This window comes from Papaver somniferum, chromosome 6, assembly GCF_003573695.1.
Source record: "Papaver somniferum cultivar HN1 chromosome 6, ASM357369v1, whole genome shotgun sequence".
NCBI lineage: Eukaryota > Viridiplantae > Streptophyta > Magnoliopsida > Ranunculales > Papaveraceae > Papaver > Papaver somniferum.
The window spans coordinates 7,648,580-7,662,894 of NC_039363.1; positions in this window are offsets into that span (position 1 = coordinate 7,648,580).

The window sequence follows — 14,315 nt, forward strand, 5'->3', positions numbered from 1 at the left end:
TTTTTCTGATTTGTCTTCAAAAATTGGTATGGCCTAATGTTGCTTTTTGATTCTGCCATATTAGCCCTTCTTAATTGACATTGTTTTTTAAGGAAGCGTTGTCTGCTAATGAACAACATATGGTTGTCAAAAACTAAGAGCTAGCTCCTTAAAAATGCATCAGCTGCTGCATTCTGTTCAGGCACAACTGGGGTATTATTACCAGATGTTTTTTTTAATTTAGTTTATATACAGATGACTTTGTGTTCATTTGTTGCGCGATCAACTCCAAATGCAATGCAGTCGACTGCACGTCTACTTTCTCCTCCTCCTTGTTTCCTCCCTTGTAAATTCGTAGTGAATATAAATCTAAATCATGAACATTACCAAACAAGCTGCATAAATTTGTATGATGAGACTGAAATGAAACAAATGATGTATGTATGACAAAGAACCATTTTGATTCAAAACTGACGACTGCCGACTGACCAGGTGATTGATGTGAAGAACCATAAACACGTTGGGGGAATTGGGCCGTTAATGTTGGGCTTATGATTCTCCAACTCTTGACACGATGTAAGATGCATGGATAGTTTTTGAGTCATTCCCTCCCCCAACGTTTTTAAATTGTAAATCCAATCGTAAATCATTTTTGAAATCCGAGAATCCAACCATTTGTTAAATCGTGAATCGAAGTTTCATAGTTGATTATTAAATCATATATATTTTTGTAAACAATATTCAACTATGTGGAGTATCTAGCAAAGATGTAACTATCTCTGTTTCTAAAAAAGAGATATTTTAATTTTTTCAATTTAACCTATTTTTTAGGTTAAAATGAAAAGGTGAAAATATCTCTTTTTTAAAAACGGAGAGAGTATATTTTTGGACTTTGAGCTTAATATATACCGATAAAGTTCGTTAACTATAAAAAAAAAAACAAAAAACAAAAAAAGTAAAGTCGAACCGTGATTAGAGGGCACTATTATGTTAAGGAGGTCATGTGTTGGGACCTTCACATTTTCATTTTTGAAAATCCTTCTTTGATTTAAGAATTTAGTCAAGAATCATAACCAACCCAGATTTACTACACGTTTAGTGTTCAAAACGATTCTTATGTTAGATTTTTATGGACGATTTGCAATACCATGCTCACAACATTTAAGGGTGAGCAAAGGATGGGTAGACGCGGATTTGGTACCACCCGCGTTCAATCCACTCAAATGATCGGTTTTAAAATATACACATGTCCAACCTTCACATTTTCATTTTTGAAAATCCTTCTTTGATTTTAGAATTTAGTCAAGAATCATAGTCAATCAAGATTGACTACACGCTTAACGTTCAAAACGATTCTTTGTGAGATTCTTATGGACGATTTTCAATACCATGCTCACAACATGTAAGGGTGAGCAAAGGATGGGTGGATGCGGATTTGGTACCACCCACGTCCAGTCCATTCAAATGACCAGTTTTAAAATATACGCGTGTCCAGTCCATTAACCGGACGATATTTTATTCGCGGGCGAGCGAATGAACCAAATGGCTGCATATGTATTTGCGGATTTAACAAAAGATGATTTTAATTTGAGTAAAGTTAAAAGTTTATCTGATTTTATTGTAATCTATACATAATTATGATTTTTTTTTTTTTGGCAAAACTCACGAGGAGATTTGACTAATAAAAAGGAAAGGAAACAGAAAGAAGGGGCTAGGAACGAAATTATAATGAAAAACATGGGGAACAAGATTGGAAGGAACTTAAGATTTATGGTATCATTACTCATAATTCTTGGCTTGGGTTGAAAGTGGGAAGAAAAAATTTTTGCCAAATTTTTTTATTGCTTCAGTGATTAGTTTGAAAAAAGATATAATTTTCATATTCTTTAAAGAGAGAAGAAGATGAAGTACATAGGAGGAAGAAACTTGTAATGACCCGTCCCTTCACCGATAATGTCCCCACTTAGCCACTGCGGTTATCCGGCAGTGTGGAGTTTTCAACGGGCATCGCTGCGGTTATCCAGCAGCAACTTCCCTGGAGGTCACACATCCCTGGATTGAACTTTCCCGAGCACGTTTAACTGCAGAGTTTTCTGCCAACTCTGGAGCCAATTGTGCTGAAAAGGTCTCGGTGTTTGGAAAAGACAAGCGATTACTTATATTCCATTCGGCCAACCACTACCGAATATCGGGGTATTACAATATCACCACCTTAAATTGGAGACGTCCTCGGCTCTGGAACATATACAAGTCCAGATCTCCGACGTTCCCTACCCCTCATGAGAAGTACCTGGACCAACCCCGTCCAGCGTACCTTCCCACCCTCGGAAGGAGACCCGCCGTTGGCTCTGATACCATTTGTAATGACCCGTCCCTCCACCGATACTATCCCCACTTAGCCACTGCGGTTATCCGGCAGTGTGGGGTATTCAACGGGCATCAGTGCGGTTATCCAGCAACAACTTCCCGGGAGGTCACCCATCCCTGGATTGCTCCCGCCCGAGCATGCTTAACTGAAGAGTTTTCTGCCTACTCTGGAGCCAATTGTGCTGAAAAGGTCTCGGTGTTTGGAAAGAACAAAGGATTACTTATATTCCATTCGGTCAACCACTGCCGAATATCGGGGTATTGCAACATTTGTTTTGAGTTTTTCTCTTGAGTCTAGCATTTCCGTGCAAGCAAACGAACAAATCAAGGATAAAATTGACTATTATCAATAACAAAGATATATTGGACATGGAAAATGAGGATCTAGTTTTTATGGTTTTTTGTTCTCTATTTCAGGGACAACCAAGATTTATCCATGAATAGGTGGTGAACAGCTGACATATAACATAAAGTATTCTCCAGGCCTGGTGTCCAATGGATGGATGATTTTTTTACCCGGATTGATCCATAAAAATGACCGGCTTAAAAATATATCCATATCCAATCCACCAAATTGCGAGTCTGGCATCGACCCTCTAACTCCGGTTTGTATTGGGTAAATTATGTGGATATGAACGTGTTGCTCACCCCTAGTATCCTTTGGAGTCAATTTCTCAAAACACCGAAGTATAACAACCTATTAGGCATGTACTTCTGAACAGTCAAATTTATATACATTTAAATACATCTCTAAAAGTAATAAATCTGTTGGCTTAAAGGTATATGTTTATTGTACACTTGATCGAGTACGTGATAAGAGCTTCCTTAGAACGTGTAAATGAAGATTTAAAAAGAGATAAGAAGATGGTACTAAAGCTTCTCTAGATCTATTTGAATTCTCATTATTTGTTTAATAATAAAACCTTACATCCTAGGGTTCACAGTTGGCGGTAGCCTGCCTGACTGTGAGACTTACCAGTCAAACAAAGGCGAAAGTCGGTATATTTCTTTTCTTATCTTGGGTGGTAATGTACACTCTAAAAATTATCACTTTTTACACTCCAATAAACATAATGAGGACGTTACAAACGACCGAGAAGATGCTCCATCCGGCATCTCAGCTGTTGATAAGGGTTGGGAGGACCTATCGGTGACTTGGTTAACTACTCACCATCCTATTCTTAAGAATTGGTCATAATTATAGACTATGGCTATTTTCAGTTGAATGCAAGGTGGTGAAGAAAGAATTAGTGAACTTTAAATACTAAAGTTTAGTTTTGGCTTCGTCGGGAAGGTCGTGTAGTTTGATAATTCTCCTCAAAAAGGAGAAGTTTTATTGGAATCGAGAAAGGTTAGTTCATGTTAGAGCATTGCTCGGTCGAACTCATAAGTGTTGTTATATCAAGCTTGTTGGCAAATTTACTTGATCAAAACTATATCTTGATTTCTAGTCTATAATTAGTCAGCTCTCGTATTAGGATAGAACTGTAGTTAAGAATCGGACATCACTGAATTCTACCGTTTGAAGTCGAAGATCAACCGAAGCTTTTGTAGAAATTCTTCAACAAAAGGTAAATGAAGACTGAGCCTCCTATTTCTAAAGTTATATTCATCCTTATATCTATGAGACGATGTCGCATGATTAATTAGACTATTATAAGCATATCAAGAATTTCGAGTCAAGTTTGTCTTGGTAATTAGTTATCGAAATATATATGACTAAGCATAATGAACATTTGTTCATACTTGATGAATTTTTGCTTAAGAACAATTTATTGTTCATAATCTAAATCGTGATTCAAGATTATGATTCGAAAATAGTCTGGAACAGTGATATGTGTCATTGATGTTATTAGGGAATGTTTCGAATCGATTTAGAGAGAAGTATAAAATGATTGTAAATTTGGATACAAGACAGTATGCATACCAGTTTCACAAACTGAGAAAACTGTTATAGGTCCGGAGCCATAGTACATGTACCCAGTACGCATATCGGCGTAGCTATATGTAGACAGTGACTTAGTGATACGCATACCCGGTATCCATACCACAAAAAGTTTGTGAACTCGTGAACTTGGATTGGTACGCATACCTAGTATGCATACCGAAAAAGAACAGTTTGCTTCGAAACCAGTGTGGTATCCATACCCAGTATGCAAATCGGAAAAGTTCTGTAAGATGAGAAACTTATTTTTGTCTAAAGAGTACACCCGGTACATGTACCATGAAAAAAATAGTCACGAACAAGGTAGAGTACATGTACCTAGTATACGTACTTTCCAGTCAAATATTTTCAGGTGCACATAAAATTATTTCTGTGAAACAATTAGCATTTGAATAAATCTCTAAAAATACTATATACACATGATTAATCAAATTATAACCTATGGTTGTGACTCAAGATTAAAAGTCTTAAGCGTTTATGAAAATGATTAAGCTTATGGTTCAATCTGCTAGTTTCGGCTATCCGTCTATGAACAATGTCTTTGTACACGGTTCGGTTACGGTTCATCCTAACCAGAGTGTATATCTTGATATGTTAATATTATTTCAAAGATTCATCTAACGCTGGATATTATTTGCTTGGTTCTAAAGCTATCTTATGGTAAACCTAAAGAAACTTATACTTAAAAAGTCTATATAAGGGAGAACCTCAAGCAACATGGATCTTTGAATCCATGACACTATCTATGTGTGTCCTAATTATAACTAGAGTTGCAGTCTTCCTAAAACCCTTCTAGGGTTTAACTAACTAAAAAATACTTCACCTAGGGATTCGTGAAGGAACGTAAAACTATCTTTTATCTTGATAATTCGTGTATCCTGATCTTGTTTGATTTTTGGGCTGCTCACTCGAACAAGATAGATAGAATTCGCAAAGTTTTCTTTGTGTCAGACTTTGTGATTTCACAAGTTTAATACTTATGAGGTGAATAACAATCTAGGATGCTCTTCGGGAAACATAAGTATGTATTTCGAGGTTAGCTAGACTTTGTATATTGCTATCGATTTCCATTGTCACCTTGATCTACGATCAAAAAAGAAATCACACATATAGGCTTATCCGTGGGAGACAAATTGTTTTAAAGTATTCAATTAAGTTGAAGCAACTCTTAGGTTGTAAAGGATGACATCTAATGGAATCAATTACGCGGAGTCCTGCTGGGATTTAAAAGGCGTAAGGAGCGCGACTGTAACTGAATTACTGAGAGGGTTTAATTCAATTTCAATTATATTCCAAATTGAAGTTAATTGGTAGTAGGCTAGTGTCTTTGTTATCTTTATAATTGAAATATCAGAGGTTGTACATAAATAAATCAAAGTAGATACATCCATACTTATTGGTTGGATGCGACTTGATTGTTTCTTGGATATTGATCTTTGGAATCGTCCAAGAACTTTCACATGTAAATCAGCTTCACGGATTTGTCTCCGTGAACTTTTTGATTGCGGGAGAAAGAGATATAACTATAAATATTATTCCTTGATTGAGATTCATTAAGTTGAACTCTCAGAATTGTATTTAAGTTTGTCCATACAGGTTTCCTTAGAAAAAGCTGGTGGCGTATTTTGGTTTCCTCACGTTTTCTGTTCATATTGCGTAAAAGAAATGAATCCGTTTGAGAATATGCTAGACCCAGGGATCAGGAAGTTTACTATGAATCAAACTCTTTGTTCTCAAGAAATAAAGCACATTTACCCGTTTTAATTTTCAACGGTAACGGGAACAAATATGCACCCTCTATCGCGAGATTAGGAACGAGCCACTTGTCCCTTTACGTAGTGATCCGATATGTGGTTATGCACGTTCTGATACTTTTCCGTTCATTTCCAATACTAATCGTGAAACATCATGAGCAACAGGATGTTGAGGTACGAAATTTGAAGTAAATTTTAGATTTGCATGTTTCTAGTCATCTTGGGAAAGAAAAGTTTCCCGATAAGGTCTTGTTTACAATGCTTTGAGAATGGTTTCATACTTTACTCGCAGAGCTCTTAGGTTAGTAGCCATGTACATTGGCACTAGCACCCGTGTCAAGTAGTGATTCCGCTTACACGCGCTGTGGATCAACACCAGTGAAGAGTAATTTTCTTTCATTAATTTCCATCTTTTTTTTCCTGGGTCTTCAAAGAAATGACGACATTATCCATTCTAATTGATCGGATTAACTTTTTTCCGCTATATTTGTGCCAGTGCTTATTCCTCACCGCACGCTCTATTGCAGGCATAATTGGATGATCAAAGATGACGATTATAATATATTTCCTCCCACGAATTCGAATGAAAATATCCATGAAATCCTAATTTAGTGAGCGGCGCCAAATTTATCAATGGTTTGTTATTCTTTCGCCTGTTTCGCCGTCAAAGTGCCTACAACAAGAAATAGAGGTTTGTTTACCTTTGAGGGCTGACTTCGGATTGGCATGCGGTAGAAGACAGTTTTTTAGGACAAGACTTGGAGATATCGAAAAACCAAGTATTTTGGTGAGTCGTGAAAAGATCCGATCCAATTCTGACTTCGATAAGTAGAGTCGTCTCAACGGAAAAACAATACGCCGTAAGTTACAGCCATGCGGGAAAGAAAAATTCTTTTTTGAAATACCTAAAAAAAATACAGGGGAAATTGAGCATTCAATCTCTATTTTGTACATGGGATGTTAAACCAGTAGAGGGGTTTTTTCTAAGATACCCAAGGAGTAGGAGCTTAGTTAGGGGATATCCTAAGGTATATCAAATGCCTAAATTATCCTTCCATTAGTCAAACCTAGGGCTGCACATACTCCGGTACGGCCCGGTTCTCCTATGGAACCGGTCCCTGTACCTGGTGTTGACCGGTACTGAAATTTGAGTACCGATACCTGTACTTGTACCTGGTGTTGTACCGGTACTCCGGTACCGGTCCGGTACAAGTCCGGTACCGGGTTTTTTACCTGAAAAGAAACAGTTCAAAATACTAAAAATAACGTTTCCAATTTTCCATAAGTTCAATGTTTCATAAGTTCATAATACTAAAAACAGTTCATTCTGTTACATATTTTCAATTTCCATAAGTTCATAATACTAATTAGATTATTCTAAGTACTTAAACAGCTCAACTGCATTGGTTTGTTCAGCTGAACCAAAGCACCATTTCCTCACCAACTCATCCATCCAGTCATCAAAGCACCACTTCTTCACTGCATTGCTTCTGTTAAGCTGAGGCACTACCTGCAACTACCAACTCCTTATGTACCTTCCTGCCTGCAACAACAACCATATATACCATTCAGTTTTATCTCCACAATACATACTCAGCATCCCCACATCAACAACTTCAAAAATGCATCATTTCTTAAGAGATTGCAATCAGTACTACTTTCATATGCATACAAAGAAAGTTGTTTCTACTCCTATGTATAGTTATTGTGTCCTGTCTCGAACAAAGTTTTCAAGAATAAATTTAAGAAAGTTGTTACATAAGAAAACAACCTTAAAAAAAGACTACACAGAAAGCTACCAACCTTGCTGTTGGGATTTTTTGGACATCTATTCAAATGCTTTTGTAATCCAGCAGTGCCATTTACTTCATTGTGAGCAGCCTATCTTCTGTGGAAATGATGACATTCAGCATGAATATCATTTATCCTAGTCATTTCCAACCAAACACTTGATCTCACTTTTCCGTGCTTCTTTTTGCTATCTCCAACTTCAACTGCGTCAGTTGTACTTGTTGGAGTTGCAGTTTCAGTTTCATCATTTGTGTGAGATGCAGCTTGAGAGGATGATCCAACCTCTATGTGTTGAGTTGTACTTGTAGTCGGAGTTGCATTTGATGTGGAATCTAACAAACATAAAATACAAACACAATGTTAGACTGAGATTAAATAATGCAATGTAAGGAAAAACATTAACTGAGTAACTGTCGAAAAGCAAGAACATACAATAATTGAGGTAAAAATTCAGACTATCAAATTTCAGTCATTATTAAATAATGGTAATTTACTAATTTGTCAGAAGATGTAGAGTACCCTGCATTTGCTACTCTGCTAGTTAAATGAATCTGTAAAAGCTTTCAAAAGCAATGAAACAAGACTAAAAGGGTTTAGAAACAACCATGTATTTTCATTCAAAAGCTCAAGCACCAAATTACAAATCGAGGGCATCACTGCTACTCTGCTAGTATGAAAAAAGAATAGAAAATAGAAGTTCAAGCCAGACGCACTAAAAACCCCAAATCAATCTCATACAGAACGATATTCAAACAAACCCTAAAAACACCAAATCAATCTCATACAGAACGATATTCAAACAAACCCTAAAAACCCCAAATCAATCTCAAACAGAACAATATTCAATCAAACCCTTAATCAATTTCAAATCGATTCAAACCCTAAATCAATCCATGAAGATTCAAACAAATTGAACAAGAAGATGCAGAATAGTTACCTAAGACTCAGATATGGTGAGGAAGAAGAACCAATCAAAGTATCGAACAGAGAAAAGTGTTAAGAAGAGATGTTGTTGCTGCTCTTCGAGAGAAAAAAAGAAGAAGAAGATGAATGAACTGATTCTCGAACTCGATAGTCTATTAGACTATACCTAGTAAGGACGGTTGAGATTAAATCTATATCTAGATCTTACGGCTCATATTAACCGGTACTTATGGTCCGGTTCAAGTCCGGTCCTCCCCAAGAACCGGTCTCTGTGCCGGTGTAGACCGGTTCTCAACTTTCAGTACCGGTGTCTGTACCGGCCACACCGGTTCCGGTCCGGTCCCGGTCCGGTATTTTCGGTTCCACTCCGGTCCAGGCCATCTCAACCGGTTCTTGTGCAGCCCTAGTCAAACCTAAACAATAAGTAAAAAACAAAAACTTATTATATACTCTCCAAGTCATAAATTCATCTCTTTCCTTTTCATATTTTCAAGCAAAGCTATCACCTTCTTCGATCAATCATCGTTCGAAAAACTATTCATCATTAACTAAAACTTTTATTGTGTATAGAATTCAATTAACCCACTGTATTTGTTACATTCACTCAAATAAAATAGTAAAAATATATATCAAAGGGTATCCACATCTAGGTCAAAGACCGATTTTCCAGTTGTAGGTAATTTTTTTTCCTACTTTTTACAACTTGGGAATGAAAATTTTCGAGCCCTAACTGCTTGAAATCTGAAAATTTTATTCTAGTGCCTATTTTTTTCCTACCTTTTATAACTTGGGAATGAAAATTTTCTAGCCCTAACTGGTTGAAATCTGAAAATTTTATTCTAATGCCTTTTACGGATAGGAAATAAAGAGCTCCTAGCTGTAACCATGTTTTTGAAAAAAAAATTCACAAATTTCCTAGATGCAAAAGGTTATTCCCAGTCGGAGGTTCAAAAGGCGACACATAATTTTTTTTATAACTAGGTTAATTTGCACTAGACCTGGCCGATATTTCATTTACAGGTACATTATCTCATACAATCCGGCGAAAAATGGGTAATAATTGGGGTTTCCTTAATCTTATCGTGATACAGCTACGAGTTCATCATTTTACGAGCCATAAACATTATATTAGCTGAGTTTCAAGGACAAACCTGGCCGTAAATAGGACCTCTAACCGTTAGAGATAGTTTTTTAAGGAATAAGATCCTAAATTTGCTATCTGGATAGACCTCATAAATAAAAGAACTAAATAATAAATCCATGTAGTATATTTTGCACCTTTTGTTGGAGATGCTCTTAAAATATTATACTCCCTTCATCCTAGTTTAGATGTCAATATGGATTTTTTTTTGTCCTAAATTACTTAAATTTCATATTTTTCCACCTTTTACACTAATATACTCCTATATTGGAATCATATCCTAAGGGAAGTTCCTATCGCAATGGTCAAATCCATTTTTCTGTTGAGCCAGGTGGATGGCCAAACTGGCTTTTCCACTATGGTAAAACACTGGGCGGTTGACCGTTAAGCGCACAAACTAAATATAGATGTTGGCCTTTGTTCTTCAAACTCTAGCGGTCGTAGTAGAAACTCTGGCTTTTCTAAGAGCTACGCTGGCGTTTGAACCATGGTCGCCAACGGCTCCTTCTAAACGGTCACCGGAACATCTAGTTTCTACAAGCTAGTTTCTACCTCCATAAATACAGATCGAGTTTGATTTCACAAATTCACAACAATCTTTTATCCGATCAATCTTTTCTTAATTTCAATTTCTTTCAACTTTCAACCATGAATTCTGATTTTGATTCTTCTGAGGAAGATATGGAGATGGATGAAATGTTGTATGAAGAAGAGGAAGAAATGTGTATGAAGTTTTTGCATGAAATGGATGAAGATGCAAATCAAGATGGAAGAAGGAGAAATCTTTAGAGCATTACCAAAATCCGAGATCCATATGAAATGTTGCAATTACAATCCGAGATAATACCAAAATCTTTAGAGCCATATGAAGTTGCGACTAGAAGATGGACGTGGCGAGATATACATTTTTACCACGAAAAGATGATGCATGATTATTTTAATCATGATTGTGTCTATTCCGATGAGGATTTTCAGCGACGATTCCGCAAGGGCATGTTGATGGTGGTTTTTAGCTTAGGGTTAAAATCGTAAAACCGTACAACTGACATGACGTCAATATGACCATTAGCACATTTATTGAATCTATCAGCATGTCTACGTAAGAATTACCAGGGTACCTTTTTTTTAATGTGTCATGTTCCACCGCAGAACCCTTAACATTGACCGAAATCATCTATGCCAAACCCTAATTATCATGTTACCGCGCCAAGGCATGCCAACCATGTCAGCCGCACCACTGTGCCAATGGCAAACCATGCCAGCCACATCTCCGGGCCAAGGCATGCCAACCATGCCAGCCGCACTACTGTTCCAATGGCAAACCATGCCAGCCACATCTCCGCGCCAAAGCATGCCAACCATCCCAGCCGCACCACTGTGCCAATGAAAAACCATGCCAGCTACATCTCCGCGCCAAGGCATGCCAACCATGCCGCACCACTATGCCAATGGCAAACCATTCCAGCCACATCTCCGCACCAAGGCATGCCATTCATGCCAGCCGCACCACTGTGCCAATGGCAAACCATGCCATCCACATCTCCGCGCCAAGGCATGCCAACCATGCCAGCCGCACAACTGTACCGATGACAATCCATGTCAGACACATCTCCGCGCCAAGGCATACCAACCATGCCAGCCGCACCACTATGCCAATGGAAAACCATGCCAACCACGTCTATCGCGCCAAGGCATGCCAACCATGCTAGCCGCACCATGCGCCAATGGCATGCCAAACCCTTGGACCCACCATGCCAAGCCAACCGCGCTTTGCCTTGGCCCCAACCATGCTAGCCGAACCATGCGCCAATAGCATGCCAAACCCTTGGTCCCACCATGCGAAGCCAACCACACCTTTCCTTGGCCCCAACATGGCAAGCCGTTCGTACCAAACCCTTGGCCCCACTATGCCAAGCCATTCGCGCCATTGGCCTTGGCCCCACCATGTCGGCCTTCCCTATGCGGCTACCAAAACGAAGGCGTGCGACGATCAACGACCATCCTTCCATCCTAGATGCAAACCCTAGCCGTCCAAGGTCACCAAACAACGCATGGTAACCTTTGTCCCAAAATCCTAGTTTTGGACACGCCAAACCGCACCAAGGCATGCCATGCAACATGTGCCAATGGCATGCCAACCACCTTGTCGCAAAATACCATGCCAGCCTTCCCCATGCGGCTACCAAAACAAAGGCGTGCGACGATCAACGACCACTCTTCCATCCTAGATGCAAATCCTAGCCGTCCAAGGTCGCCAAACAACGCATGGTAACCTTTGGACCAAAACCCTAGTTTTGGGCACGCCAAACCGCCAAGGCATGCCATGCCACATGTGCCAATGACGTGCTAACCACCTTGTCGCGCCATACCATGCCGATTTCCCCATGAGGCTACCAAAACGAAGGCGTGCGACGATCAACGACCACCTTTCCATCCTAGATGCAAATCCTAGCCGTCCAAGGTCGCCAAACAGCGCATGGTAACCTTTGGCCCAAAATCCTAGTTTTTGCCACGCCAAACCGCGCCAAGGCATGCTAACCACCTTGTCGTGCCATACCATGCCGGCCTTCCCTATGCGGCTACCAAAACGAAGGCCTGCAACAATCAACGACCACTTTTTTTATCTAAGATGTAGATCTTAGCCGTCCAAGGTTACCAGCTAACGCATGGCAACCTTTGGCCCTAGTTTGGTCGCTCTTAAACAAAGCCAAAACCCTAACTTTTGGCCGCTGCTAAACTGGGCCATATTAAAGCCATACTGATCATACTTTCATGCCAATGGCTACCAAACGAAAGGTTGAAATAATCAACGACTACTTTCCTCTTAAGATGCAAAATCTCGACCGTTGAAGGTCACCACCGAGCCGGAAAGTCTCCCAAGCTCAACTTGCCTGACAACAACAACATGCTACATGTTTTCCACGAAAACACTCGAGACATCAACACATGTCACAAACTGGGGGATGCTCATTGGGTATTGGTTTGGCGGTTTACAGCATGCGGCGTACACTACACTCGTTATAAGAAAGTGTCATAAGGATGAGGCGGTTAGTAAATACAGGGAGTAATGGTGAAACGCTTTCTTTTATGGAACATCAATTCCAAGCATTACTGGTTACCACCTCCTTCCATTTACTCACCCGTTTTCCATTTCTTAATGAGACCAGAGTACGTTTCACTTCGACTTGTATAAATAGGCATTACCTATTTCCACCATACGACAAGTTTAGGTCAGGAGGATACAACACTCAGAAAACATTTGCTAACTTTCCATCTGTTAGCTTCCAGCTTTCTGATACAAGTCGTGAAACAACTATGATAGACACATTTTTATGTACGATTTGTCTCGATTCTATATATTGTTAGGGCTCATTTTTGCACTTATTATGGTGTTTTATTTATTTGTAGGTATTTTTGGCCAATAAACATTTTTGGAAAAAATTGGCTCGAAAAGTTGTCGGAAAGCACCCGGAGGACATTTGTTATTCGGACTGTCACTTTGGATAAGGGGTAACCTAATTACTAAGGGGCATCCCATTTCCAGGCAGTTGCTAATCGCACCCCTACCTGGATAAGGGCAACCACTTCAACATTTCAAAAACCAGGTTTTGGCGGGAAAATAGGCAGTGAAAACAGTTTTGGCAATCGTGATTTGGAGGAGTTTGAGGTCGATTAAACCTATTTTCATAGGATAGACTCCTTATGGGTCTAGGAATCTGATATGGGTGTTTAAATCGATTAGACTGGGCTCAATCGACGGATTTTTCTCACAACAGAAAATATGGAAAGTCACGTGTGTGACCTGTTTTAGGGAATTTTAGAGAGATTAAAGTGCTGTAAACCTTCCCAAAGATTTGTATCTATCTAAGGAAGAGTTTAGAATAAAAAGGAAAGCTCAGAAACGCGTAGAAATTCTAAAACAAGAAATTGCCGCAACTTGGGTGAAGAGAAGGAAAGAGATTTTGGAAGATTTGGGAGAGATTTAATCGGTATTTTTGATATAAATAGATGTCTTGGGTCATATAGAAGAGGTGTCGAGAGTTTGGGAACCTAAGGAGAGCCAGAGAAGAAGAAATCAGAGCTTTACCAAACTCTGTTTCTGCTGCTGCTGAAGAGAAGAACGCGAAGAACATTGACGCACTAAACAGTCGCAGAACAGTGTCGTTGTTTAACAGCTGAAGAACATTAAGCTGTGCAGTCTATTCTAGGGTCTTAAAATCAGCGACAAAGCAACAGTTTTTCTGTAACAGTTCCATTGTAACAGCTGTTTTGCAACACCAATACACTGTTGCAAACAGTCTGTGTTATTACTTTTCACTCTTTTAATCATCTTTTGAGCAACAAACACATATTTTGAGATCATGATTAATATGAGGAGCTAAACCCCATTGCTGAGGCGATAGAGGAAGCTATT